Genomic DNA, 27,160 nt, shown 5'->3' on the forward strand with positions numbered 1-27,160 from the left:
TTCTTGTAGCTTCAAGGTGGGGTCTTTTACTCCAAATGTTTCTAGGTATTTTCCTACTATGGTCCACATGTTTGGCCTTAACCTTAGGAGTTCTGCTAACGTGATTGTGCATGCCACCGGGGTGGATAACAGCTCAATCAATCCTTGTGAATCCATCACCTTGTTAGAAGAAAGTCTTTGAGATGGGAGTGCTCTCACTTCCGACTTAGCTTCATATTCTCCTAGGTAAGAGGGCAAAGTTCTCAAAGAGTTTGGTTGGTTGTGCCCCGAACTAATAGATCCTTGGTCTCCCCCTTGTGAATGTCTCTCAAAGTTCATTTGTGATTTTGCCTCAAATTCTTCAATAGGAGGTAAGATCACGTTCTTTTCTTTTCTCGTGCTATTCATGTGGTCATTCATCCTATTAGCCTCGTTGGCCTCTCGGATTTGCTTCCACAGATCATCTAGACCGTTACCGTCCTTTCCCATTTCTACCAATATTTTAGGATGGACTCCGTCACTTGCCTCGTCGGTGGTATTTGGCACTATGATAGGCTCTCCTCTAGACTCATAATCATTAGTGAGGTTTTCCTTTTTTTCTTCATGTTTCTCTACTGTTGGTTGGATAGGGGTTGGAGCTGGTGCATCATGGCAATTTGTCGGTTTACCCAATGGGTCTTCCATCAATGATTGAGCCGTCTCGATCATCTTTTTACACATATCCAACCTTTGTTTTTCTATTTCCACATATGGATATGTCATCCACCTTTGCTCCTGGGTTTGGTTTTCTTTAAGTCGAGCTTCATAAGCTTTTAGAAGCTCATCCAGCTGCTCGTTTATCTTATCTGCCATTACGGATCCTCCTGATCCTGCACTTTTGGGCTTTGCCATTTCCTTAGGTGTTATGGCTGATGTGGTGTGTGAGCTTAAGCTAGCTAGATCTTCTAGCCACTCCAATCTGTTCTTTGTATGTTTCAACTCATCAGATAGGGCTGTATGCTCTCGTTCTTTCCTGGCTTTCCTACGCGCCTTTCTTGCTTTCCAAGTGCTTCTTTGATTTTTCGTTTCTGAACTTTGGACATCTGTTTTTGGTTCTTCTATTATGGGTTCTTTCGTCCTTCTTTGGGCTTGGGCCCGTGTTACCGCCTGAACAATTATGATTGTTTCATTTTCCGATACTCCACTAGAAGGTACTGTTTCCAACAGGTTCAAGGTGGTTTTTGCTCCTTTGCTCGGGATTTTAGGGAAATCGGGAATCAAATGAGTAATTCCACATTCTGGGCAATACGCATTGACTCTAATAATTTCATCATGAGGACAGTCTCTCAGCCAATGGTCTCCGCCACACTTGTAACAGGGGCCCTTGGGTTGTTGAGGTGCTCCTTGAGCCCCTCGTTGCTGGTAAGCCTGTCTCTGTCCGCCCATGCCTCCATTGGCTATGAACAACAATGTTCATTCATCTAAGCTATATCTTCCTTCTCCTGAGGCTTGTGCAGCAGTTGGAGGTCCTTGATTCCCTATTATGCTCCATGGTTCTGGTGTCGTGGGTTCTTCCGGTGGATAATAGACAGGGTTTGCCGCATATCCATTGGGATCTTCATAATATGCATGCATAGGCACCAAAGCCTTTTCCTCTGATTCAGTTACCGTTGGTGTGTATCTTATACCAACTGGTCGTAAACTGGTAGAGGTGGTTGTTGCCCCAACACTGGCTGTGGTCTTTCTACACCTACAGGTCCTGGCAAGTTGCCTACTTGATATCTAGGCATCGGTGGAACTTGAGGGGAAGCTAGAGGAGCTTGGAGAGCGTAAGGTCTCTCCCTCACATATCCCTTGTTATAGTAACATTTCTCGGTCCCATGGTTTGTCCATTTTTGTTCAATAGCACACCACTTGGGCTATTTAGCCTGGGGTTTGGCGTACAAGTTGATCTTTTTTAATACTTCATCTACAAGCTGCTCCTGGTTTACCGCTATTTCTCCTTTCAATGTTGTCTTGGAAGACTTGCTCCCACTTTGCTGTGAAGATGAATCGTCATCAAGGTCCTTGAACTCCCCTTCTTTGTAGACCGCACAATTTTCCACAAGGTACAGAGCCTCCTTGGTCAACTCATTCAACGTCGTGTTCCTCTTCATATGTAAGTCTTTTTGGAGATCTGCATTCCTTAGTCCTTGGATGAATATCAGCATAAGTCTGGACTGAGTTGGCAGTTCTTCAACAGGACAGAACTTAACATATCTTTTTAGTCTTAAGGCTGCCTTCCGTACAGATTCCCCATCTTTTTGTTTGAATTTATGGATTTGTGAGACGGTATTATGAGCTATTCCCCTTTGAGAGAATTCCTCAATAAACTCGTCAAACACTTCCTCCATCGACTCAAAGTCTCTATGCTCCACAGAGTCAAACCAAGTTGTAGCATCATCCTCTAGGGTTAGTCCAAACCGTGCAAATTGGGTAGGAAAGTCTAACACCTCTTCGGATCTAATTACACGCACAAAGGTTGCTACATGATCTCTTGGGTCTCTGTTTCCTGTGTATTTCTTGTTTACCCATTTTTGCACTTGAGAAGGTCTAATTCTGCGATGGTCTACAAACCTCATCATTGGATCACCCCGTCCAAGTCTATACACCTCTTCAGACCTTCTGTAATAGGCTGGTTCCTCGCCCAACGGTGCTCCTAAGCCATAATTTCTAACGGTTCTCACTGGAGGTGGTTCTTCTCTTTGAACTCGTTTGCTGGGTGGTCCTCCAAGCTTGATCGACCCTTGTGTATTTGGCGTACTCTCTGCTTGATACCTTGAATAGTGTGGTGGTTCTTGCAAATCCCTGAGCCCTGGTGCGGCTTGATAACCATCTCGGTTTCGGTCTGGTTGCATTGTTGCACTCTGTCGAAGCCATTCTTGCAATGATGGTTGGTTGCTTTTGAAAGAAGTTTTGGAACCCTTAAGCCAAATGGAACCTCACTGTCTAGGCCAGGTCAAATTTTCTCTACAGTCTGCCTCAATAGACATCCTACGCGTAGGATGTCTCCTGCTGTATTTTGCCTGGATTTTTGCACTGTTGTTTCCCCTTGTTGTGCTGAGCTTACAGCTGCTTTTACTTTTTGATTTGGACTTCTATAAGCTGGTCAATGAGTCAGAAATCTGTTCCGACGGTCTATTGATGGTATTGTTCAGTCTAATCAACTCCAAATTGGACCAAAATTGACTAGCAGGCTTGCCTTAGGCCATATAACACCTTACAATGCTCAAAGTCAAATTCTGGCTTTATTTTCTTGCATTAGACATCATATGCATAGGATGTCTTTTTCTTTAGAATGGCTTCAAACTAAAGGCTCAAGCTCCCCTTGAGTTGCTGATCACCTTGGTATACTCAGATTTCAGTTTTGAGTCCCAAATCACTCAGAAGACATCCTACGCGTAGGATGTCTTTTTGGCCTGTTTGACCCCAGATTTGTTCCACAGCTTCCCCTTGATGTAAGTATCCCAATGGTATGCTTAGATTTTGATTTGGATGTCAAAAGTCCCAAACTTCAGCTGTTTTTTACTTTTTCAGTCAAAAGTGCTAAATTCCATTTTGAACCCAATTTTCTTGCCCAAATGAGGTGAAACCCCTTTTAGTCACTCAATATATCATGCAAGACACACTCATGTAGCAATCTTATGGTTTTGGTCTCAAGTTAATGTTTTGGCACTATTTGGGTAGGATGTCTAGCAATTTCAGTCTATCTAGCCTTATCCTGTCAAGAGATGACCAAATTTCCACTTTCCAATTGAAATTAGGGTAAACCCTACCTTCTGAACACACTGGTCAACTCAAAATCCCAAAATTCCTCCCAGATTGGCTTGTAGACATCCTACGCGTAGGATGTCTCCTGGCTTAAAATTAAATTTTTTTCCGACAAGAATGCCCCTGATGCTCTGTAGACCTATCAGAAACACTCACAGTAACTTTTGGACTTCAATTAGGCTTTCAACCACACTTTTCCATCTTTTTGCGTCTTTTACAAACTTGTAATGATTCTACCAAGCAAGTGTACATGCATGAAATGCTCTAGATATGAATCATGATGTCCTACTTACTCTACTCCTACCTATCATGAAGAAATGGTGATAATGGTGTTTCTGGTTGCTTTTTGGCCTCTCCGGACTCTCAAGCTCACCTCTCACCGCTTCTACCACTCCAACTCCTACTCTAGAACTCAACTAATACTTAAAACTACCAAAGTCTACCTCCTCTACCTAAGTCGAAGGATCTTGGTCAGACACACGCTTCCTAGACTCCCTCTAAGACCTAGAGAGTCCTCCACTCTCTGATCCTGTCTAAATGTAAAGCGAGACTCTTGGCAAGCCAAAAATCCCAATCCTCAAGGATTAGTCTCGGTCACCTACCTAAGGTTTTCATCCCTGGCAGCGACGCCAATGTTGGACGGATACGCCGCGACGGACGTCAGCACAACGAGAACTCACCTAACAAGTAATGTTAGCTAAGGACAAAGCTCGACCCATAGGCGCGTGGAAGCAAGCATAAGGTGTCAACCTACACTCGACCGACTCCTAACTAATTCCTACAGAGGTCCCTACCAATTGTCTAAGTCACAGTCTTCAAAAATGCAAAAGAGGAATCTTCCTACAACGCTTGCTAGAGCCGAACACCCATGAAACACTTTTGAAACACCATAGAACTTGAAGGAGACCCTACTAATACCTATAGGCCGCTCTCCCTAAGGTCTATAAACCAAAATCACGACCCAAAACACCCGGTGCAGAAACACGTAGGATGTCTGGTCGAAATCTGCAGATCTTTGTTTCCAAAATCTGAAGTGCCTAAGGTGTAGCTCTACTCAATGTGAATGTGTGGATATGCTGCAATGTGAAATCAGATAACGTATGCTCACCCAAACAACCGATGAAGCTCGTAGAAGGAGCTCCCAAAGCCGGACCGTACGCACACAATGTTGGTATCGGCTTGTAGCTTTAGTCGGGGGCAACACGCTGCACTTCTCCGCACTCGATTCCGACCACCATAGCACATGTAGCGTCAAGACAAAGATCACACTCTCTCTCACGTACACAGTACGCTCACTCACAGACTTAAAACTTGTTTAAAATGACAAGGTTTTTCATTAAGGTCAAAAAGTGGTATATATACCTTACAACTTCTCAAACCCTAAAGTTCCAAAATCAACCATCTACTCAATCTAACTATCAAAACTGGGATTCCATCTGGAAACTTCTGTAAGTCCCAATATGTACAATGTGAAAAATCGGGGTTTCCTCAATGAATGAATAATTGCAAAAATAATATTCTGCCGAGTAGTTAGATGCTGTGGGGTGTGTCCAGCTTCTAACACTTTGCTCAACCAAGATGGAAGCTTAGTTTCAGCAAAAGAGACTAAATCGAATTCTTGTATGGGCGTTTTCATGACATCTCTATATGTGTGATCTTTTAGATTATCCCTCGTTACTGATCCCACTTGCTTCAAGTACAGATAATTGTTTCCCCAATCTTGGATGAGTTGTACCTGTCGCATGAAAGATCTTCCCAATATGATTTCATAATTGAGTTTCTTTCCAAAGTACTTGTGCCATGATGCATGATGTATGTATGCCTATGATGGATCATGCACTTGTTCTAAAGCACTAGGATACATGTACAAAGTTGAAATAAAGGAGCAAGATGACAATTTTGATAGTTTTCTCTCAAGTGGTGATGCATGCAAGCTGTCTAAACTTGATGCTTCTCATGAGAGGAGTACATGTTTAGAGGGGGATGTTGGTATAGACGTTGCATTGTTTGTATGGATCTATGGGAAATGATATGGTTGGAGATGAATGCGTATATAAAAACATATGTATGCCATGTAAATCTTTAACGCTTGATGACATGGTTAGTCCACAAGTGTCATATGATGTGTCTGAAGTGTTTAAAGATCCACTAATTGTTTTTGAAGAGTTGATGATGGGTGTTGATGATTCTAGGCGAGATGAAGATAAATTCATTGATGTTTTTTAATCCGATTCTAAAGCCTTATGAATTGAATAGTTTGGATGGCTTAATTGACAAGGGTTCCTATTTGGAGGGGGTGTCATGAAAATCCGATTCTAAAGCCTTATGAATTGAATAGTTTGGATGGCTTTATTGACAAGGGTTCCTATTTGGAGGGGGTGTCATGAAAATCTTCCATAATGGTGGCCTCTATACTAGAATGAGGCCTAAGGACCTTATAAGCAAGGGAGATAAAACAGTGGGGGGGGGGGGGGGGGGGAGTGGGGGGGGGGGGGACCACCTAACGGATGCGCAGCTAGGACGCACTGCAGGGACTCATAGAATGACATACATACACACACAAACACACACAAAAACACACACATAAGATCTAAGATGCTCGCGCTCATACAATGAGGCCAAGAAAAAAGTACACACCATTCAATGAGGGACAACTTTTAAGCACAGTGGCCTCTATGTAGTGTTTGTGTTGCAGCCTCATCGAGCTATCTTCCTTATGCACAATGGTGGTGCAAGTTCCTTCTAGAGTAGATGAAATTAAGAGCGAGGAAAAAACTCTTATTCTGTGAGAATTTTGAAATGGTGCCTACTCAAAACCTCTCTTGACTAATATTGTCAATGGCTACAATGGTGCACATAGAAACGACTGTGTGTGAGAGAAATTTGGGGAAAGGAGAGGGGAGAAGAGAGAGTGGAAGAGAAGAGATAAGGAAAGGGGAAAATGTGGCTGGGAGTGGGAGAGAGAAAGGAAAGAGATGAATAATAGAGATGCACCAATAACTCAATCTAGATTAAACCTCCACAACAATCAACATTCACAATACACACAAAACAACATTTAAGAGCTTAAGAAATTGACACTACTTAAGATGGAATGGAGTGGAAAACCATTACTATCATACACAAAGCCAACAATGTTACCCACACAAGCACATGAACAATCCTACTACACACTACACAAGCGGAAATCTACCATATGAACAATCCTACTGCAACACTACACAAGTTGTAATCTAGTGTTGCATAGGTAGTAACTAATGTATACTACCAAGTAGAGGGTCTTAGTTTTGTGAGCAAGGTGGGGGGTCTTTATATAGTTTCTCCCACTTGATTACATTTAGGGTCTTGATTACAATTAAGGGCAAAAATGGAGGGCAGATTGAGATGCCTCTAGGATCGCCACCTTGACCTCCTTGATGCTTCACCTTGTCACTTGAAATGGTGTCTTTCACCACTTACTTGCAGAGGTTGATATTCAACCTTGAGGATTCTAGAAGATATTGGACATTTATCTCACCTTTTGTGGTGAAGAGGAGAGATGAAGAGAGAGAACGGGTCATAATGGAGAGGATGGTCCATGTGTGTGAGAGTGACTGAAGATGGTGCTACAAAACTGGATTGTTAGTCTCCAAACTTTGTAGATGAAAAGGGACGCAACAATAAATTGTTATGTAACACAATGAGAGAAGCAAATTGCTAAGTTTAATCAAAGTTTTCCCAATAAAAAGGATAGAAGAAGGTGATTTGGTGATGAAGTATGAGAGCTATTTAGATTTTACTTTCCAAAACAAGTTCAAGAAAAAGTGGACGGGTCCATATAAGGTACAAAAATATTTTCCAAAAATGGCAAGTTGCTTAGAAAGAGGTTTTTGTCTTAAGTTGTACTTTGAAAGAGGTTTGGTGCCATATGTAAACCAAATTGTAGCCAAGGGGGTTGGTCAACCCACATGAGGGAACTTGGGAGTAGTGGACATGCAGAGTTGTACATATTGCACATATTGAACATATGGTTGTGCCTTTTTCAATATGCTTGACTGCTAGCAAAGTGTTGCAAGTTTCAAGTTCTCTAAATATGATTTTGGTTGAACATGATTGTACCACAGGAGGGTGGATAATGATGGTGTAATGTATGTGAGGCCATGGATGCCTATAGGTGTAGGTGCTAAATCAGGTATAAAAGGGTTGGGAAAGCAAGGTGGTTCTCCTGAAACAATCCTTGAAAAATGATCTAATCTTTGATGAGTGATGCCCTTTTCACAACTACAGTGAAATCAAATTCCAGAAGAATGATGAACCATCTCACTATTCTTCATGTGTTGCATGGCTTGTTGACCAAGTAAAATAGGGCTTGGTAGTCCACAAAGAACACAAATTTGGTTGCTAATACGTAAAGTATACACTTTTTTATGGCATAGATCATTTCTAGTCCTTCCCTTTCGGTGTTGGTGTCATAATAATCAATATCTAATTCTCCTAAATGATTTTCTCATGTTATACTGATCATTGAATATGGGGAAGTGCTAGGGGAAAAAAAGCTAGAATATTGGTTAAGTTAGCAGACTGACCGCAGTAGGGATCCAAAGGGGGGGGGGGGGGGGGGGGGGGGGGGGGGGCATCTGCAAAAGATCTATGTGCAACAATGGGCTCAAAAGACCTTAAGGTTCATCCCATTAAGACTTCCAAAATGCTAAGGTTCCAAAATTCAAAGGTTGTGTGCAAAAGTTAACTTTAGGGAAAATTGGATGCTTTGTGTGTCCCAAAAGTCTTTGTCAATTTCTGCATAGGAGGGGGCGATCCCAAGAAGTAAGGGATGAGAGATAAACTCATACATACACATACAAGCTCCCTTTGTACACAAGGGGAAAGAGGAACACATGTCAGCTCCCTAGCCCAGATGCCCACAAGGTATACTCAAATCCTATTGGATAGCCTTGGAGGTGGACAAGTGAGAATTAGGCTAGAGTAAATCTAGTTTAATTAATTTAAAAACAACCAGTAAGAATTAAGCTCTCTAGAAGACTATTGGACAGTCTCCCAAGGGGACCAATGAGCATTCAACAACGCAATGGCTTGCCTGATTCCTATTGGCTAGGAGACAAAGGGGTCCAATGAGAGTTTAGTTGACTTATTAAATTACATAAAGCTCTCAAAAAAGGGGAAAGGGGGACACATGTTGGAAGGCTATCACTTATGCTGCTTAATTGTCATTGGCTAAGCCTGGGGAGGTCCAATAGGATGCTTGGCATGAGTAATTAGCAAGGGGGGGGGGGGGGGGGGTGTCGACCAAGAGAGAGAGGGAGATGATTTTTTCCAGGCATTATTGACACACACACTCACACTATCTTATGTGCGAAGCAAGAAGACTCTCTTTCCTTCTCAAGCTTTAATGGAAAGCTTATCTCCTACTCCAAGCTTGTGAGAACGGAGGCCTACACCAACAACTCTTGGCTTTGTGATGCAAATCCAACCAAGAGCCAAGCTTCAATGCATGCTCATCTCCTCTACCATGCTAATTACTAAGCTAAGCTATGCTAATATGAGTGATTATGTGAGGAGATGTACATCTTTCTCGTAACAATACTCTTTCTTCCTCTCAATCTACTCTCATACCCCACTAGCTCTCACCATCTTCGAAGGTGTGTGAGGTCTTGGGTATGAGGCCGTGAGGGAATTGACGTTGTGTTTGATAAATGTTTTGTGTAGTGCATGAAGCTTCCATCTTCATTGCACTAGCTAGTATTGAAGGAACGCAAGAAATTGTATTGTAAAATGTTTCTCTTGATGGGAGAAACCATAATACAAAGCCTTTTGGAGGGTGAACCGGCTCCATGCAAATCCAGTCCTCAACTTTTGTTAATTTCTTAATTTCTCTCTCTTTTGAAGTACTGTTTATTCTATCTAGCTAGGTGTTATGATTTTTGTTGCTCTCTCCACCCAAGCACTAGATTATTAATCTCATTAGTAATATATTCTAATGAAATGCTCACTATGTTTATGCTAATTTCCGCTACACACAAATTACTAGGCCATTAAATGTTTCATTGGTATCAAAGCACAAGGTTTCTCTTTTCTTGCTCAAGAAGGGAGGTCCTCAAGCTAGCTATAAATGGTTGGTACTATTAATTGCATGTGAGTAAGTAGAATAGGGATTTTTCAGCCTTGAAGTGTGCCTGCCTTTGTGCAGTTAACGGGGAATCACCGTCGATAGCTATGGTCTTAATTGTGGAGTCCTATGGGGCTTGCATATGGCTTAACCACTATTGAGGTATTAGAAGCTTGACATGAGCCGATGTTGTTTTGGTGTTGAACGACCCTCTCTTCTATTCCTTGCAATTAGTGGTATTCAAGCAACGGGTACAGTAGCTTGAGTGCTTTTTCTAAAGGGGTAAAGAGGAGTAGCAACTAGGGCTTGAAGTGCCAAAGTACACCTAAAAGTTGTTATAATGGCTGACAATAGTAAAGAGAGTGAAATTAATGTTGATAACTTTGATTTTGCTAATGAGCAAGCTACTTATGATGCCCCGATGCTTGTGCTTGCTAACTATCTTTTTTCTAGGCTTCAACAAGCCATGGGCAATCCATCCCTCCAAAGTGAAGTGCAACGGCATCTTCGTGCTCATGGGATTCTCCAAGATCCCTACCATGACGAGAGAACACCTAGGAAGCCTCCTGGCAATACTTCCAAAAGAGGTCTCTCTCCGATTCAGGAAGAAGAAGAGGATCCCTATGAAGGGCTCATAAATTTTCTCCTTGATGATGCATCTCCTTCTCAAAGGAGAATTCAAGAGCCTTAACCAAAGGAGCGAGAAAGAAGTGAGTCTCCCGCCACCTCGGCAGAGATGGCTCCACGAAGACGGAGGGCTAAACGCTCTCTATCACCTCCAAAACGGAGAAGACCATTCCAAACGGAGAAGACCATTCCACACTTATCCACACCATACTTCAAAGAGGAATGACAAAAAGCAAGAGAAGAAAAAGGCAAGAAAGAGGACACCCTCTTCTCCATATTCTTCACCTCTTCCTCTTATGAAAGTGATGGTCAAGACAACAAAGATCAAGGCAAGAAAAAGGTGAGAAATAGGTCACCCTCTTCTCCATCTTCCTCAAATTCTTCATCTTCTAAAGAAAGTGATGGTGCAACCTTTGAACCATCAAAAAGAAGAGGCCATAGGAAATCCTATGCCGCGTGGAAGAGGTCATCCAAGCTCAAGAAGTTCAAAGAGGGAGGGAAGAGAATCTCTTTCCTTACCTATGTTGGCATTTTTGGTGCTACGGACAAAGTCTTGGCCTTTATCCAACAATTTGATGTGGCGTTTGGAGATGAGGGATTCACGGAGTCCTCTAAGCTATGCCATGTAGCTATGCACTTTCAAAAGTCCACCATACAATGGTGGTATAGCCTACAGGCCAATGATGAAGCTCCACGAACATAGAAAGCTTTAAGAGCTTCCATTATGAAGCAGTTTTTGGCCATCGATGCCAAAGACAAAGTACTCACCGCATGGCGAAGCTTAAATATTTCTACCTATGAATTCATCCACAAATATGTAGACAAGTTTTGGGACTTGCAACTCAAAGCCACTGTCTTCAAAAAGTTGGATTTTGGAGAGCAAAAGCAGCAATTTTGTGCGGGATTAACCAAAGAAATGGCGGAGTATGTCAACTCCCAAAGGCCATGCACCATATCATCGGTAATACATCATACTATGGTGGCCTCTTGAATCAATTTCCAAACAGAGGCTAAGAGGAATTCTAAGCCCCTTGTAAAAAAGGGTTCCAATGATCCTAAGGGGAAGGACAATGTCTAAAAGTCTCCAAAGGGCAACTCCGGAAAAGTAAAGAGAAGGGAGTTTATAAAGGCAAAAATAAACTCTCTCCTAACGAGCTTGAGTGTTATCACAAGGATAACCGATGTTTCAAGTACGATGAACAAGGGAATGCGTACCACGCTTGTCCCCAAAAGAACAATCGCCATGATCCTCCTAGAGCTACCTTGGTCAAAATCCACGAGGAGGAAACTCACCACAAAGGATCTCCTCTATGCCATGCTTGGGGAAAGGTAAGAGAACATGATGCTTTTATTCTCTTTGACCCTGGTTCTACTCACAATTTTATATCTATAGAGTTGGCCACCAAGCTAGGCATACAAGCCTACGAGATGGGAGATGTCCTACCCGCCACAGATGGTGCTTTCAAGGGGCAAGAAGCTTCAATCACTCCCTTAATTAGGAAATTGAGGCTCCATGTCCAAAGATATGTGGACAAAGAGGACTTCTTTATCTCTCTTCTCAAGCATGAGGATGTAATCCTAGGGGCACCATGGTTTGATCGCATGGCTGCCAATGTTAAATTCCCTGAAAGGAGAATCTCCTTTAAGATCAGGTAAAAAGATATGTATATAGATGCTAAGGAAATGGGTAACACTATACCCATTGTACATACACAAGCTTTCAACAAGTCAATAAAGAGCTCTATTTCCATGTACATGGTTTTTGTTAAAGATTCTCAAAATGAACCTAATGTTTTAGCAAAAGAAAATATACACAATCAAAAGGAATTAGAGTTATTCAATTTTCTCAAGGGGTTTCAAGATGTCTTTATTGACGACATCCCTTGTGAGCTACCTCCTAAACGAGGCAATGATGACCATGAAATTGATCTTCTTCCAGGAAGTTCACCGCCTAACAAACCTCCTTATAGAGTTTCTCAAGCTCAACAAGAGGAGATTATGCGGCAAGTGCATGAGCTAGTTGAGAAGGGCATGGTTAGGCCTAGCTCATCTCCATTTTTTTCTCCTATGCTACTAGTGCAAAAGAAAGACGGCACATATCGTATGTGTGTCGACTATACAGAACTAAATAGGATCACTATCAAAAATAGGTTTCCCATTCCACGGGTAGAAGACGTATTTGATAAGCTACAAGACTCCACCTACTTCAGTAGGATTGACCTGAAAAGTGGCTATCATCAAATAAGGATAGTTGATCAAGACATTGTAAAGACCGCATTTCGCACTACGTTTGGTCTTTATGAATACATTGTCATGCCTTTTGGCTTGACCAATGCTCCAGCCACATTCAACCGCTGGATAGAGAAGTTATTCAAGCCTCACCGAACCTTTACTAGAGTGTTGTTTGATGATATCATCATCTACTCTAATTCATTAGATGAACACAAGCAACACCTCCAGGTAATATTTCAAGTTCTAAGAGAGAATAAACTTTATGTTAATAAAAAGAAAAGTGAATTTTTTTACAAAATATTTAGTATTTAGGGCGCATTATCTCTCAAGATGGCATCCAAATTTATCTATCAAAGTTAGAGGTAATAAAAGGATGGCCTAAACCAAAGAATCTTCATGAGTTAAGAAGCTTTATAGGTATGTGCGCATACTATAAACTCTTCATAGAAAATTTCTCACTAATAGCAAGACCATTACATGACCTAACAAAGAAAAAAGTTAGGTACACATGGTCTGCCAAAGAGAACAATGCTTTCAAAACGCTTAAAGAAAAGCTTATCTCTCAACCTGTGCTTAGACTACTAGATCTCTCAAAGCCATTTGAGTTCCAATGTGATGCTTGTGGTGATTGCCTTGAAGCTATTTAGCTTCAAGAACGGAAGTGGAAGGCTCGACCCTATTGAGCAAGCTCTAGGCATATATGAAAAGGAACTCCTTGCAGTTCTACACACCTTAGACTCATGGAAGAACTATTTATTGGGGACTCCTTTCATTCCACGAACGGATCACCAAAGTCTTAAGTACTTCATGACACATACCAAGCTCTCCGACAAACAAATGAGGTGGGAAATTTCCTTCCGCAATTTCATTTTCTTATTGCTCACATTGTTGGCAAGCATAATCAAGTAGCGGATGCACTCTCAAGACGGTCGAGAGTGAATGCGGTTTCCATAGCAACTCGCAATGATCTATCTTCTATGATATATGAGTATGCTATTGATCCCTATTTTAGAGATGTGATTTCAGCCCTTGCACTAGGGAAGAAAGAGGAACCATTTACTTTACAAGATGGTTATCTTCTCTATGGCAATAGACTATGCGCTACCAGCTCACTACGTGATAAAGTAATGTATGAATCTCATGCTCCTCCTTATGCAGAGCATAGAGGGATTCAGTCTATCCTAAAGGGGATTGAAACATATCTCTATTGGCCTACCATGAAAGCAAACATACAAGACTATGTTTCTAAATGTGTGGTATGCCAAAAGACGAAGTTTGATAGAGGGAAGAAACTTGGATTCCTTCAACCTTTTCCAATCTTTAATTCACCATGGGAGAGCATATCCATGGATTTTATCTTTGGATTGTCTAAGTCTATACATGGGAATACGGGAATATGGATGATAGTAGAGAGTTTCAGTAAACAAGCTCATTTTATACCTGTCAAAAAGACTATCAAAGCCCATCAAATGGAAACCCTCTTCATTTCACAAATCTTCAAGTACCATGGCTTGCCAATGTCCATAGTGTCGGATAGAGATCCTAGAATGACCAGTAATTTTTGGAAGGGTCTCTTTGAGAATTTAGGAACAAGGCTAAACTTCTCTTTGGCCGCAAACGGATGGCCAAAGTGAAATAGCTAACCTAACAATTCTCGATCTACTAAAAGCCTATGTAACGGAAGTAGATCAAAGATCCCAATGGGATAAGTACTTAATTTAGTGGAGTATGCCTACAATAACATTGTACATACTTCCACGGAAAATTCACCTTTTGAGGTAATTGAGGGAAGATAAAAAAGTCCCTTGCTACTTAAGGTACATGGGAAGATCTTCGCTGGCTACAGATGAGTATAGCCGAGACCTACAAGAATCTTTCCAAAAGATTAAGGATGCAAAAGGTTACTGTTGACAAGAACAGAAGAGCCAAGCCTTTAAAGAAAATGATTGGTTCTTACTCAAATTTCTCAAGGCTCGATTATAGGCACACAACGGGAAAGAATCCTATGGGACACCAAAAGTACTATGCTAAGTTACCAAAAAGGTACTATGGTCCCTTCCAGATTCTTAGTCCAATCAATGAGATGGACTATCAACTCAAGTTGCCCAACCATTGGCTCATACACAATGCTTTCCATGTGAGCCTACTTAAGCCTTACAAAGGAGAGCCACCTCAAGAACCAACTATTGAAGACCCACCAGAGATCAAGGACCAAGAAGAGGTGTTGCATCCCGAGTCCGTTCTCCGACATGAAGACAAGGTACTAAGAGGCGGTAAGACTATCCACCGATGATATCTTATTAAGTTTAAGAATTATCCTTTTGAAGATGCTGGATGGATGCAAGGCATACAATTAAAGGATAACCTAAACCTTGTATGGACACTTTTCAGCAGGTACATGGGTTCATCCGTGGGTTAAATCCCGAGCTTAAGAAGCACGTTAAAACCCAGGATCCACAAACACTTGAGGAAGCAATAGTGCAATCTCACATCCATGATGATCCCGATGATCCGGCATTGCATAGTTCGCATGTGCATGACACTACACCTGTTTCAACACGTCCACAACATGTGCATCATAAAAGAAAATTTACATCTGCTGCATCAGAGACCTCCAAAAATCCCAAGGGGTCTAGAGGTCCTCTCTCAACGGAAGAGTTTGAGAAAGCCAAAAAAGAAAATTTGTGCTTTAAATGTTTGGGAACTGGACATAGCAAAAATGATTGTCCCACTGGGAAATCTGCTGCTCAAGACAAAGGGAAGGAAAAAGCAGTGCACATGGTGCAACTTTTACTTCTTGAATCCTCTTCCCAGTTTGTTAATGTGGAAGTAACACACACCGAGGCGGTGCATGAGTGCTGTTTCACGGCCTCCATGTGGTAGCAGACTTTCGGACCACATGAGTTGGTGCGTATGCATGGCTCTATCCAAGGGCACAAGGTGCGGATCTTGGTAGACGATGGTGCGTCGCACAATTTCATCAATTATAAATTGGTAAAACGACTCAAATTTCCCCAAACCCCGAGTTCCCATCGCTACAAGGTAGCAATGATTAACGGCCATGATGCTGAGATATGGGAAACTCAGGTTAAAGATGTACCTTTGGAAATTCAAGGATACCGTACCTCTTTGGATTTCCAAGTCATGAATATGGAGAGGGCAAATGTGGTTCTTAGTCGTGAATGGTTGCATAGTTTAGGATCATCACTTAGACGTAGCTATGAGCATAATAGTCTAATGTTCTAATCCAATGGTGTGCACGTGCTGCGGTTGGGGGAAGGTTCTATCGCAATGCAAACCAGAATGGAGGACAGCTAAAAAGCCCTACAAGAAGAATTGGACAACATAAAGATAAAGCTCGAGGAGGCTGAAAAGGTAAATGCTGAACTCAATGACCTCCTCGTGACTATGGGCGGAGAAGCCGAAGCGGAAAAGTAGACACTTCTCAAGCAAATAGAGGAGTTGAAAGGCCGGCAACAAGTAGAAGCAGAGAGCTCAGGGCCAGCTGCCAATGAGGGCATCGACCTCAACAATGTGGCAGATCATGTGGACACACCCATGCCAGAGGAAAGCATAGCAGGCTCCTCTCAAGAGCCCCAGGATCTAACACAAGAAGAGGAGGAAACATTGTGTAAAGCAATAGAGGCAGAGCTCAGAGAAAGCACAAAGGAAGCCTTGGAATGGGAACAGAGGGTTTTAACTGGCGCCATAAAGTTTTTCACTGGCTCACCTGACCTTACATGCATTATGATGAGAAAGATCTGCAGAACCATCCTAGCAGTGTTCGAGACCTTCAAGCCAGGCCAAGTGACTGACAGCATATTCTTCTTCCAGGATACATATAGATGTGCTTATGATATGTCAGGTCATCCTTCCAAGGAGGTGATACATGCGTTGTATCAAAGAACTATGTTTCTACCATCCTATCATCTCCAGGCTTTTGAAGAAGCATTCTACACGGGGTTCTTCACCATGCATACAGATATCTTTGGCCCAACAATGATAAATCTACATGCACGATACGAATCACTGCTAAAGATGCGGGAGACCATAAGATGAAGCAAAGGATTAAGGACATGTCGGGGACGACATGAACAAGGAGGGGGGGGATGTTAGAAGCTGGACACACCCCACGGCATCTAACTACTCGGCGGACTATTATTTTTGTAATTATTCATTCATTAAGGAAAACCTGATTTTTCACATTGTACATATTGGGACTTATAGAAGTTTCCAGATTGTATCCCAGTTTTGATAGTTAGATTGAGTAGATGGTTGATTTTGGAAGGGTTTTGGAAGTTGTAAGGTATATATACCACTTTTTGACCTTAATGAAAAACCTTTTGTCATTTTAAACAAGTTTTAAGTCTGTGAGTGAGCGTACTATGTACGTGAGAGAGAGTGTGAGCTTCGCCTTGACGCTACGTGTGCTACGGTGGTCGGAATCGAGTGCAAAGAAGTGCAACGTGTTGCCCTCGACTAGAGCTACGAGCCGATACCAACATTGCGCGCGTACGGTCCGACTTTGGGAGCTCCTTCTACGAGCTTCATCGGTTGTTTGGGTGAACATACATTATCTGATTTCACATTGCAGCATATCCACGCGTTCACATTGAGTAGAGCTACACATTAGGCACTTCAGATCTCGGAAACAAAGACCTGCAGATTTTGGCCAGACATCCTATGTGTTTCTGCACCGGTTGTTTTGGGTCGTGATTTTGGTTTATAAACCTTAGAGAGAGCGGCCTATAGGTATTAGTAGGGTCTCCTTCAAGTTCTATAGTGTTTCGAAAGTGTTTGATGGGTGTTCGGCTCTAGCAAGCGTTGTAGGAAGATTCCTCTTTTGCACTTTTGAAGATTGTGACTTAGACAATTGGTAGGGACCTCTGTAGGAATTAGTTAGGAGTCGGTCGAGTGTAGGTTGACACCTTATGCTTGCTTCCACGTGCCTGCGGGTCAAGCTTCGTCCTTAGCTAACATTACTTGTTAGGTGAGTTCTCGCTGTGCTGACGTCCGTTGCGGCGTATCCGTCCAACACAAAGACACTCCTATTTGGATGTGTGGAGCTTCAAAAAACGGGAGCTTAAAATGAGAATAATGTATCTTAAAAAGGGATTGCACGGATAAAGCCTATGTATCTAAACCCTTTTCAGAGTATTTGTTTGATCCATTTGATTGGACTCAAATTTTAGCGACAATGGATGTATGTGTAAATACGTCAATGACTGCTCAATTTTGCAATGAGGATGGCTATGACATAATTCCCATCCAAATGATCTCAACACTCCACATTGAAGACAAAATTTTCAAATCCAAGGACTTGATAGAAGCTCAACAAATCTTTTCAGACCTCTACTATGATGCAACAGATGAGTTAGAAAAACACTCAGCTACCTCAGATGATTCGAGGTCGGAAAAAGAACATGTGAGAGCTAAGCTACTCATGAAAGGAGGGAAGGAAAAGTTTTTTGACTTTCCAAACTAGATACCGAGAAGAGAAAAATGGTATAGAACAAAAAGAGACACGAGAAATTTAAAAGCTAGACCTATGCCATCAGTCTCAAGTAGAACACAGTTCCTGATGCAGATAGATACACTTGATTGTGTCAAGGATAAAATCACTAGTTATGATAATTATGATAAGCTGCTAAAATCACTAGATTCACCAAAATAATTATGATAAGCTGCTAGAAAAACAGGACACTTTAGTGTCTCAGGACATTTGAGTGTCCAATTACAGAACTAGTGTTAAACAGAAATCCAAAAATGTTGAAAACATTGAGAAAAATGAGAAAGGAAACTCAGGCAAAACCTAACAACCAGGACAAGAGTTCAACCATGTCACCAGTTGAACAAAAAAAGAAATATCAAGAGTTGAAAAAATCTCTAAAGAAGATATATACGACAAAAATGGAAACCACAGAAGAGGACGGTAAAGGAAATACCTGTCAAGGAACTATGAAAACAAGGTGAGTCCTATGAAAGACCTGAAAATGAAAAAAGGATAGATTTGGCCCAAACCGGAAGAAGATCCTAGACCTGCCTACATTGCAAATGACCTAACGGAAAAAGAAGAAGAGATTTTTTTAAGCTTACTAAAAGAATACCGAGATATCTTTGCTTGGTCTCATAAGGATCTCAAGGGTGTTGACACAAAAATCTCAAGATACCATACCCATGAGAGATGATGTGAAACCAAGTAGACAAAAGCCATACACATATAATGAACCATTTCCCAGAAAGAGTTAATAAGAGATTGAAAAGCTAAAGAAATCCAAATTCATTTATGAAATTGAACACACAGATTGGGTTTCTCCAATTGTGGTACCCAAGAAAAATGGAAAATTACGAGCCTGTGTCAATCTAAAAAAATTGAATGCAGCTACCATTAGAAACAACTTTCCTTTTCCAATTACTGAGCATGTTTTAGAGCGAGTTGCTAGAAAATAAGCTTACAACTTTTTAGATGGCTTTTCGGGATACAATCAACTTTTGGTTGACCCCAAAGGTCATCATAAAACTGCCTTTTCAATTTAATGGGTTATTTTTGCCTATCAGGTTATGTCCTTTCGGTTTAACTAATGCTCCTGCCACCTTTCAAAGATTGATGAGCTATGCTTTTAAAGAATATCGTTGAAATTTCTTGGAAGTATATGTGGATGATCTATGTGTACATTCATCAATTCGGGTTGAACGTTTTGAACAGCTCTGTTAGCTAAAGACTCGCGGCAACACTCAATTGAAGACTAACAAAATGAGAAAAGAAGGAAATTGTATTTAGTCATTCATTGATTAAGAAAACCTGTAATTTCACTTGTAAATACTGTGGGCTTGCAGAAGTTTCCAATTTTTTATATTATTTTTTGCCATTAGACTGAGTAGGATTTCACTATGGAACATGAGGTTTTTTATTTGGAAGGTATATATACCAAATTTTAACCTCAATGAAAAAACCCCTGTTCATTCTATGAAGTGTCTGTGAGAAGCGTATTCTGTGTCTGAGAGAGAGTGAGAGCATCTTGATGCTATGTGCACACACTGGTGGTTGGAATCAAGTACGGAGAAGTGCCGCGTGATGCCCTCGGAGAGAGCTACGTGTCAATACCCACATTGCACGTGTACGACCCGACATTGCGAGATTGACCTGCAAGCTATTTCTAGGGATTCGATAAGCAAACGATGTTTGTTTTTGCATTTTAGCATATCCACACGTTCGTATTGAGTAGAGATACACATTAGGCACCTTAGTTTTCAAAAACATCGACCTGCAAAAACCTGTCAGACATCCTACGTGATTCTGCACCGGGTGTTTTTGGGTAGGGTTTTGGGTCACGGACCTTAGGGAGAGTGGCCTATTGGTGTTTGTAGGATACCCCTTAAGTTTTTCGAGAACGTCTAATGGGTATTTGACTCATGGAAGTGTTGTAGGAAATTTACAACTGTGCACAATAGTAGGCTGTAACTTAGACATTGGGTAGAGACCTCAGTAGGAAGTAGTCGATAGTCGATCGTGTGAAGGTTGACACCCTATGCTTGCTTCCACGTGCTTGCGAGTCGAGCTTCGTCCTTAGCTGACAATTCTTGTTAGGTGAGTTCTCACTGTGCTGATGTCCGTCGTGGTGTATCCACCAACATTGGTGCCGCTGCTGGGGACGAAAACCCTAGGTAGGTGACCGAGACTAATCCTTGAGGATAGGGATTCTCTGGCTGGCCAGAGTCTTATTTTACATTTAGATAGGATCAAAGGGTGGTGGACTCTCTAGGTCTTAGGAGGAGTCTAGGGAGTGTATGGTTGGCCTAGATCGTCCATCTTAGGTAGTGTTAGACAGGAGTTAGGTTGTGGAGTGGAGAGTAGGAGCAGGAGTGGTAGATGCGGTGAGAAGATAGCTTGAGAGTCTGTGGGAGGCTAGGAAGCAACGGAGACACCAAAATCACCATCTCACATGATGAGTAGGAGTAGGGTAAGTAAGACATCATGATTTATGATCTGGAGCACTTCATGCATGTTATATTTGCTCTATTAGGCTCATCGAAGAACTATAAAAGACGATGGATTGTATTTAGAAGATGAATTGAAGTCCAAAAGTTTCTGTGATTATTGTTGAGAGATCTATAGAGCACAGGGAAGCCCACAGGCAGAGAAACATTAAATTCTAAGACAATAGACATCCTACACGTAGTATGTCTATCGGGTGATCTGGCAAGAATTTTGAGAATCTGAGTTGACCAAAGTGTTTAGAAGGTAGGTTTTAACCTATTTTCACCTAGAAAGTGGAAGTTTGACCATATCTTGACATATTGTGTCCAAAAGACAGGAATTGCCAGACATCCTACCCAAATTGTGCCAAGGCATAATTTTGAGACCAAGACCATAGGATGTCTTCATGTTCATGATCTACATGATTTATTGAGTGCATGTGAAAGGTTTCATCTCAATTGGGTAAGAAAATTGGGGTTTAAGCAGACTTTAGCATTTTTGACAGAAAAAAAAAGGGCCAGAATAGCTAAGTTTGGGGTCTTTTGAAATTCAAACACAAATCTAAACACGCTAGGGAGCTCAACACATCAAGGAAAAGCTATGGGCCAAGTTGTGTTAAATTCTGATGCAAAAGACATCCTACACGTAGTATGTCTAGTGCATGATTACAAGGCCCAAAATTATATTTCAGACATACCAGGCTCTGATATAGCCTCGGACAAATTTCCTAGTCAAGTTTGGTCCAATATGGAGTTGATTTGACTGGTGAATTCATCAGAATTTACATTAGGCTTCTGAAACAGATTTCTCATTAGTTGACTAGCTTATAGGTGTCCAAACCAAAAAGTGAGAACAGATGTGAGCTCAGCACATCAAGGGAAAGCTATATTGGAAATTTTATCTGAAGCAGAGCAAAAAAGACATCCTACACGTAGGATGTCTACAGGGTCATTTTTTAAAACAATATTAAATTGTGGACATACAAGGAGACTCTAATTGACTTAGGGGTTCGAGAACTTCTTTCAGAAGTGAAATTGGACTTTGTTTGACCTATTTACTTATCAAACACGAGAATTAAGACGTTACCTCTAGACTGACAAACATGTAGGTGGTGTACAGTTCAAGATTAGTGGACCTAACCAAGAACATCAAAAGTGTATAGAGAACAATAGTGGTTGGGACTAGCACTCCAGTTATACAAATCATTACTAAAACCACCTCTAGAGATTAAATTCTTTGATTCGATTGCTGAAGTTAAACGCTTGTGTACAGGTATATTCAGCAGCACAACAATAAGTTGTGTAGAAATTGATCCCTTGCCAGGTGAGTGGTTAGATTTGTGATAAATTACATTGCTAAGTTTGATGAATTTAAGATCAGGAAGACACATTTTGAGAGACCAAAAAGTGACATATGATCAGGGTAGCTTAGTGTCCACTGAGGAGAGTGTAACTCAGGCAAGGCTAGGTCCATTAACCCCAATCATTGAGGAAGGTAGTGATATTGACACTTCATTAGACAAGTCCTTCTTCATGATGGGTAGTCAAGAGCCAGGAGGCTTCTCCCGTGAAGGACCGATGCTAGGAGGAAGTACCTCCCAAAACCCTTTGAACAAGGCCAAGTTGACTATAATCTTCTTAGAAGGAACAAACTCTCGGGGGGAGCCGTAGTTTATTTTGACTATCGAGGACGCAAGTGTATTTGTATAGAGGAATGGCCTTCTCAAAGACTGGAGATAACTCAAGTCTATGGTGATGGAGATAGATACCAATATGAAAAGGGGAACCACTATCGGATAGCTAGGAACCTTAAGGATTACAACAGGTATGGAGATAATTTGGCAAAAGGAAAAATGTCTCAGAAACTCAAGAGCCGCCTCCTAAACTCGATTGACCTGGAGCTCATTTTATGTATGATAAAAAAACAACCAGAGTCTCTACCTATAACGCGAATGTGGGAATTTACAAGCATGAGAGAGAGAGTAGTCTCTTATTTTCGATGCAAAGAACCCTACCCAAATGAATTAAGCAATGAAAAGGTTCTTTACTTGTTCTCTTATGAAATTGCTATGTGGAAAGATATCATTTTTGTTGACAGGTACGGGCGAGAATACAAATGAATTCTACTAGAGGAGGTAGATAGGGCAACAATTCCAAAAACATCAACATATGCCCCTGAAGAAGTACCAAAAAGTCCACCTATACCCCTAGCAAGTCTACAAATCCATTTTTAGAAGAGTACGACACAACATCACATTCTAACAGGCAACAAACTTTCAAGAATCAAAACCAGCAGGCAAGCCAACCATCATTGTAGGCATGGCTTCAACAAAATGCAAAATCCGAACAAGACCTAAATAGAGGTGGTTATCCATCCATACAAGGGCTAAGAGATTTACAAGAACCACCACTCCATTCACATTACCAAGGCGAGAGTAAGCCAAAAACTCAAGAGTCGGCAGAGCCCGGAAGACAACCCATAGAACGAGAACAAAGAGAACGAGTTCGGAGAGATGAACCACCTCTTGCAAGAACCGTAAAAAATTATAGCTTAGGAGCACCTCTAGGAGAGGAACCCTCCCACTGTCGAAGGCCAGAAGAGGAATATCGAGGAGGACGAGGAGAACAATGAGATTTGTAGACCATTGTAGAATTAGACCTTCTCAGGTGCAAAAATGGGTAAACAAGAAATACTCGTGAAATAGAGATCCTAGGGATCATGTAGCATCCTTTGTGTGTGTAATTAGAGCTGAAGAAGTTTTGGATTTTTCTACTCAATTTGCGGGGTTTGGACTTACCCTAGAATAGGATGCAGCCACTTGGTTTGATTCTGTGGAGCGTAGAGATTTTGAGTCTATGGAGGAGGTTTTTGATGAGTTTATTGAGGAATTCTCACAAAGGAGGATAGCTCATAATATCGTCTCACAAATCCATAAATTCAAACAGAAGGAAGGGGAATCTGTGCGAAAGGTAGCCATATGACTAACAAGATGTATGAAGTTTTGCCCTGTGGGAGAGCTACCAACCCAGTCCAGACTTATGCTTATATTTATTCAAGGATCGAGAAACGCAGATCTCTAGAAGGATTTACATATGAAGAGGAGCACAACGTTGAATGCGTTAACCAAGGAAGCTCTTTACCTTGTAGACAATTGTGTGGTCTACAAGGAGGGTGATGTCAAGGATCTTGATGACGATTCATCCTCACAACAAAGTGAAAGCAACTCCACTAAGTTAGCACAGAAAGGAGAAGTAGATGTAATCCAGGAGGAGCTGGTGGAAGAAGTGCTAAAAAAAATTAATATGTATGCCAAGCCCCAGGCTAAGCAGCCAAAGTGGTGTGCAATTTGAACAAAAATGGACAAACCATGTGACAGAGGAATGTTATTATAACAAGGGATATGTGAGAAGCAACCTTATGCTCCCCAAGCTCAAGTAGCATCTCCTCAAATCACACCAATACCTAGGTATCTAGCAGGTAACCTACCAGGACCTGTAGGAGTTGAAAGACCCCAACCAGTATTGGGGCAACAACCACCCCTACAAAGAGCAATACCGGTCGGCATAAGGTATGCATCAACGGTAAACGAACCAAAAGAGAAGGCTTTGGTACCCATGTATGCATATTACAATGATCCCAGTGGATATGCAGCAAATCTTGTCTATTATCCACCTGAAGAACCTAAGATGCAAGAACCTTGGAGCATGATTGGAAGTACGGGACCACCAACAGCTGCCCAGGTTGCATGAGAAGGAAGATACAACTTGGATGAACAAACATTATTGTTCATAGCCAAAAGATGCATGGGCGGGTAGAGGCATGCTTACCAACAGAGAGGAGCTCAAGGAGCACCTCAACAACCTAAGGGACCCTACTACAAGTGTGGTGGAGATCATTGGCTAAGGGACTATCCTCACGATGAAATCATTAGAGTCAATGCATATTGCACCGACTATGGAATTACTCACTGGATTCCTAATTGCCCTAAGAACCCAAGCAAAGGAGCAAAAACTACTTTAAACATGCTAGAAGCAGTGCCATCTAGTGGGGGATCATAAAATGAAACAGTAATACCTATTCAGGTAGTCACACAGGCACAAACTCAAAGAAGGACAAATGAACCCATAATTGAAGAGCCAAAGATCGATGCCCCTAGTGTAGACCGATGCCCCTAGGGCACAAGCTCAAAGAAGGACAAATGAAACCATAATTGAAGAGCCAAAGACCGATGCCCCTAGTGTAGAAATGAAAAATCAACGAAGCACTTGGAAAGGAACAAGAGCAAACGACTCAATTCGAGGAGCTAAAACACACATAGGATAGATTGGAGCGATTAGAGGGTCTAACTAGTTTAAGTTCACACACTGTTGAAACCATAGGCCCAAGGAAATAGTGGAACCCAAAAGTGCAGGATCGGGAGGATCAGTACCGGTAGAAAAAGTAAATGAGCAGCTTGACGCACTTTTAAAAGCATACAAAGCCAGACTCAAAAACAACCAAAACCAAGAGCAATGATGGATGACTTATCTATATGTGGAATTAGAAAAACAGAGGTTGGAAATGTGTAGGAAGATGATTGAAACAGCCCAATCTTTGATAGAAAACCCACTTAGTAAACCTGCAAGTTGGCACGAGGTGCCAGCTTTAACCCCTGCCACACCAACTCTAGAGAAACAAGAAGACACAAAGGAGGGAATCACGACTGCCTTAGAATCTAAGTGGGAACCTATCATAGTGTCAAATACAACAGATGAGACATTTGATGGTTTCCAACCCAAAACATCGGCGGGGATGGGGTAACGAGTGTGACAGTCTAGATGACCTGCGGAAGCAAATTCGGGAAGCAAATGAAGCTAACAGGGTGAACCACCAACCAAATCGCGTTGAGAAGGAGAGAAATGAGATCTTACCTCCCATGGAAGAATTTGAGACAAGATCACAAATGAACTTTGATATGCATTCACAAGAGGGAGACCAGGGGTCAATTAGCTTGGGGCACAGCCAATCTGACTCGCTACAAACTCTACCCTCTTACCTAGGGGAGTATGAAGCTAAGTCTGAAGTGAGAGCAATACCATCTCAAAGACTTTCTCCCAATAGAGTAATGGATTCACAAGGGTTGATTGAGTTACTGTCCACCCTGGTGGCATGCACAATCACGTTAGCCAAACTCCTGAGGTTACGACCAAACATGAGGACCACAGTAGGCAAATGCTTAGAAAAATTTGGAGTAAAAGACCCTACCTCAAGAATTTAAGAAGGGACCAGAGAATTGGACAAGCCTCAACTGAACACTAGGCCTATACCTTTAAACAAGGTTGGAGAATATTGTGAAGGAGAAGATGGAAATACCATACTACCAGTAGAATTCCAGGGAGTAGTCTCCAAGGCTATTCTCGACAGTGGAGCGGGAGTCTCTATCGCCACAAAAGAAATCTGGAAAAATTGGGGAAAACCGGCTTTGAGAGCAACCAGAATGAAATTACAACTAGCAGATGGGTTCATGGAAAAGCCTCTAGGACTTTGGAAAAAAGTAATTGTTACCTCTTGCGGAATCGAGTATGAGCATACATATACAATAGTTGATTTCGGCAAAAAGAACAATTACGAGATCATGTTGGGAAGACCGTTCATGAGACAATTAAAGATGGTACATGATTGGGGTTATGACCACCATATACCTCAGGTGTGGGGAGACTACAACCAAAATATACCTAAAAGACCATAGTTACAAAGATGTGAACCAGACAACAGTGGAAGAGTTTGATTCGGCTACGTTGGCAGGGTCCAAACTCTTAGCATGGTTAGGACAGAAAAAAGAGCTATGGATGTGTGGAGCTTCACATTGTGGGATCTTGAAAAGAGAGGAATGCATCTTAGAAAGAGCTATTGACGACAAGGGTTATATTCCGGAACCTTTTCTCGAAGATGCATTAGAACCTACGGAATGGGAACACATACTAGTAACCTTGGATGTCTATGCCATTACAGATAGCCCAACAACAAAATTTTGCGTAAGGACGACTATGATGTGCTACCCTATTACATGGCAAACCTTGTACCAATAGGAGATGAGAATGTAGACTCACCAGATAAAGAAGAGTTTTATGACTCCTCTATGCATATGGAATTAAGTAATGATGCAGATAACTAGTGTTCAGACAGCTCAAGCAAAAGTTGGAAAACAACCGCAGATATCAAGTTTTATGATTTTACAAATCAACACCCTAGACGACAGGAACTCTATAGAAAAAAAAGAGAAAAAAACAAGGTTAGAGAAAACCTGATGCCCAGGATAAAAGATAAAACGCACTATCTAATGCTAGCCAAGGCAGAGGATTGTGTAAAAGATAAAATATCAGGGAGATTCTCAAGAGTTCGAGGAAAAGGACACATGAGGACATAAAACAAGCACGGAAAACTAAAATGGAAACAAATTCAAGAAAATATGA

This window comes from Adiantum capillus-veneris, chromosome 18, assembly GCF_014529385.1.
Source record: "Adiantum capillus-veneris isolate H3 chromosome 18, ASM1452938v2, whole genome shotgun sequence".
Taxonomy (NCBI): domain Eukaryota; kingdom Viridiplantae; phylum Streptophyta; class Polypodiopsida; order Polypodiales; family Pteridaceae; genus Adiantum; species Adiantum capillus-veneris.